Source organism: Telopea speciosissima, chromosome 4 (genome assembly GCF_018873765.1).
Source record: "Telopea speciosissima isolate NSW1024214 ecotype Mountain lineage chromosome 4, Tspe_v1, whole genome shotgun sequence".
NCBI lineage: Eukaryota > Viridiplantae > Streptophyta > Magnoliopsida > Proteales > Proteaceae > Telopea > Telopea speciosissima.
The window spans coordinates 10,542,201-10,546,441 of NC_057919.1; the positions used below are offsets into that span (position 1 = coordinate 10,542,201).

At 38.7% G+C, this 4,241-nt stretch overlaps 1 long non-coding RNA gene across 1 annotated transcript in view; it reads right to left on the reverse strand.

Moving 5' to 3' along the window:
- Nucleotides 1–2,084: 2,084 nt before the first annotated feature.
- LOC122659872 overlaps nt 2,085–4,241 on the reverse strand; it is a 2,527-nt gene continuing 370 nt past the window's right edge. The window contains exons 1-6 of the long non-coding RNA XR_006332569.1: nt 4,234–4,241; nt 4,100–4,146; nt 3,800–3,940; nt 2,865–2,929; nt 2,704–2,776; nt 2,085–2,548 (exon numbers count right to left, since the gene is read on the reverse strand). The exon at nt 4,234–4,241 is cut by the window's right edge and continues 370 nt beyond it. This is a non-coding gene — a long non-coding RNA (uncharacterized LOC122659872). The remainder of the gene's footprint in view (nt 2,549–2,703; nt 2,777–2,864; nt 2,930–3,799; nt 3,941–4,099; nt 4,147–4,233) is intronic.

A 4,241-nucleotide genomic window follows, 5' to 3' on the forward strand; every position in this document is an offset into this window, starting at 1 on the left:
CCTATTGACCTTATAACCATGTTTCAAGGTTCAAGTTTTATGAATTGAAGAATTTATCCCAAAAAAAAAGTGAGATTTTTTTTTGTTTTTTGTTGTGGGTGTTAAGCCATGAATTAAATAACACACAATCCAAATGTAGAGCCGAATTGGCAATGCTACAAAAATCCTAAACCGCTAATCAAGGGAGATGTCCCAAAATAGGGGGGCAAATGGGAACGCTACACCAACCCCATGTGCCCATAACAAACCCCTCCTACTACCACCATACTAAATTCAATTTTTATTCTTTAAGGCGATAGGGTTGAGAGCAGAGATTCCATGGCTTCTCTACATGAGAACAAAAAAAAAAGAAGGAAGAATCTTCCATTTTCTACTCTGTTTCATTTGGTCCCACTCAGAGAAACTGTGCAATGGCCCATACTGGATAACTGCATCTTTCCCCTGCCTATTGGGCTCCCACCTCGAGAGTCTGTAAAACGACAAGAGATATAGAGAGAGAGTCACCTGTTGAAAGAAACTCTCACCCAAAAAACAAAAAAGGAAAAAGAAAAAGATGATTCTTATAGCTTCTTACATCAGAAGTTGAGCCTTGATTGCTGAAATTAAATGAAATAGAGAAAAGATGAATAAAGAGAACTTTGGGTGGAAGAACTTGTGAAGTGGAAAGAAAATACAATCTGGTCTTGTTAACTTGACAGTAGAGGGGCACTATGTCAGGTGGAAAGTGATAGTCAGCACATCTGGACAAGTCATTGCCAAAATTTGCCTTACAATACAATTCGGCTCTACTCCAGCTGTTGTAGGAGCTGTAGGAGCTGTAGGATCCAGCCCAGCAAAAAAAAGGGGGGGTGGGGGGGTGGGGCCAGGTCCCCCTCCAAAAAAAAAAAAAGTCCCAACTGAAGTAGCTTAACAAGTTGACACAGCCCAAGGTCTTGTGAAAATTCTGTATCAGATAGAAGTACCTCCACTAAGAGGGTGGGCCTCGGCACAACAGTAAGGTTGTTTCACTGTAACTATTGGTCATGGGTTTAAGTTGGGAGCCAGTCTCTTTGCTACGCATGAAGAAGGCTACATACATTATTAATTACACTCCCCAAACCCTGCAGTGGTGGGAGTCTCGTGCACTGGGTACACCCTTTATGGAGGTACCTCCTCTAGCATATGTAAAATTTCCAGCTGCAACATCCCCACCCCCCCAATATTACAATGGTACTCTGATAAAGTGGTCTAGCCAATATTTATGCAACAAAATTTCAGCTCTTCACAATGTTATTTTTTGTCATGAATTAGTATGCTCACAAAACAGTTTGAAACCAAATGCTTAGCACAGAAACTCAATTTGCTTTGAAGAAACCAAAGCCAAAATGATCAACATGTTAAGCACCATAGACTTAATGCTGGTCATAATGAAGGGTGGCCTTTATACCATATCAGAACAGGATTCAAAACAACCCCCCCCCCCCCCCAACACACACACACGCAAGTGTGCATAACCATATACATGAGGTATAACAAAGTTGTGGAGAGGTTACTAAAATATTTTAGGGAGATGGTTGTCTGCCTGGCAACATGGCCCCTGTGCCAGCACAGGAGCAATAAAAGGGGCGAGATTTTTCACATGCATGGGACAGTCATTTCGCATCCCTTTGTGTCTGGGCACAGGCACCACACTGCCAGTCAGTTCTTTTTCCCTATATTTTATTAGTAACATTGTAATTACACATGCATGCCTGTAGTCCCGCAGGATGGCATAATTGTTGAGCCTCATCACTTAAATCAATTTCATTTTCACTTGACAAAATAGAGATGCTATTTCAGAGTCAGACACAATGGAAGAATCATGTAGGCACATGACATTGATTTTCTCATAAGAGAAAAATATTGATATTGTTCTTCACATTAAGTAGTGGAAATACATTGAATCTCTTGTCAAAAAAATGAAATCAATCGGTTCATGGACCACAAAGTGTTTCGATCACTAGTGAACAAGCAAAGAAATATTATTGGGGGAAAAACTAAGAAATTATCTACTACCATGCCTTTTAAGAACACTTGTAATATGCATTTTCACTATTCATGTAAAAGTTATAATAAGCACTTCAATAGAGAGATTTCCCCAACAGTAACAAAGTTTAGTCAGAGAATCCTATGCTAACTGTCCAGAACAAGGTCAAAAAAATAGTGAAGGCAAATCTCTCCCACCAAGGAAAATTCAGGTGTCTGAGAAGAAAACCACTTGAGTCAGAACAAAGTTCAATTCCTTGGAAATTAAACCAATGATGAGGCACTAGTATTGGTTTCCTGCCCTTTGAATTCAATTGGAGAAATGTTGCCCAACAAAGGACAAGCCACCAAAGGATGCATGCAGGAATGAATTTGGCACAATTATCAGTAGTCGATAAGAACAGGTGCCTCTCAATCTTCTTCTGAACTAATAATATCCAATTCAATCATCTTTTCTGAAGCCTGCTCTGTTTTCTTTCTCTTTGTCTCTGGTTGTTGATTCTTTACAACGATAGTTGGAGCCAACTTTGCAGATGATGATAACCTGAACAGCAAATACCAAACCTTAGAAGAAAGAGTCCCATAGATCACAAAAGTACAAATATGTTCAATATGCACACATACAGATAGAAAATCCATTTAACACACACAACACAGATACAATCATATAAACATACTACAGGAAATAAAATGATTAACCTTTTCTCGGCACAACTTTTTAGATGATTTGGCACTGCAGACTCATTACTTGAATTTTTCGGGTGCATTTTGCCTGTGATAAAAAATAGCAGAAGATTAAGCCCCAAAGTTTGCATAAGATTGCTGTGAACATGACCAGCAGAAAGGAAAAGATCATATACCTGTCACTTCTGCGAGGAATCTTATTCCTTGTGAGTGGGTATTAGTTGTCACTTTACCTGCATTACTGTTCATTTGTATATAATAATCAGATATCATTAACTTCACTGATAAAGAAAAATAATGATCTCTTTCCAGTGCATATCCATCACGTGACAGAAAGAATTAGTCATTTTAGAAACTATCGGTTACAAAGTTGCACAGGTCACTAAGTATGAATTCCAACAAGGGACAGAAATTTTGCAGACTGAGAATTGGTCAACCTTTAACAAAATAGAAATCAAAACAGAGTTGCCCATAACATATCGTTATTGGAATATTAAAAGAACAATTTTATTAGAGCTCAGTGATATAACAGACCCAGGGTCAGCTGTAAAGGCCATAGATCCCAACAGAAAGTAGCCACTCTGAAAGTTTTAGCAAAGAAAACTAAATAAGTAATCTTTGCATTGAGGATGACATTTGGCCACCTAGAAATCACAAGGATCAAGTATATACTGATACAGTCAACCTATTGGATCAATAGCGTTACTAAAGAGTAAAGACATCAAAATACTGATTTTGGCACAATTCAATTCACTCAATGGTCTTAGCTACGTAACCTTGGTTCTTTCCATCAGGATTTTTTTCCTATATTCCGGTCTCATGACTGTTCAGTTTCCACCATGGAACTAAATCTTGGTCGAAACTGACCAAAATCTCCTGAGTTGTCTAGGTTTCAGGCCTGGCCGAAACGAAACGCAGGGAGTTCCAGTGTCGAAACCTCGAAACAAGATCCGGCACATCTCAGTTTTGGGCCTGACCGAAACCATCCTAGAATCCAAGATTTAGAACCTTAGGTTACTCCAGATAACAACAATTACAAGAGAAAATTATAGATTTTGGAAGTGTCCAAAAGCAATTAGTGATTGTGTAAGCTGAAAATTCCACAATAAACCTTAAGGCCTTTTTCAATCCCTCCACAGACAATAGCTTCACTGGTTGCTTGGACTTTTTAAAGTTTGTTTTGTCAGCAAGAGGATCCACCAAGTAAATCCCTTCCGACTTTAGGGGATCTCTGAAGGCTGTTCTCAAGTTCCTGAACCAATATCACAAATGTCAAACACCACAGACAAGGTATATATCACTTCTTACTAATAAAAAAGGAAGAGAAATTACTGAATTTTCTGCTTCATCCAAAAGATAGGGAAACAGCACAAAACCAAACCCGCTCAACATGATTCAATATCAGACTTACCCTCCCTTGAGTTCAGAACGCACCACTGAATATTTATTGGATGTTTTCTGGCAAGAAAAGGTACAACAGAGGATTTGTTTAGTTGCTTGGTCAAACAAGTAGCATAAAAGACAGTAGTGAGCAGCCATTCTTACCGACTTAT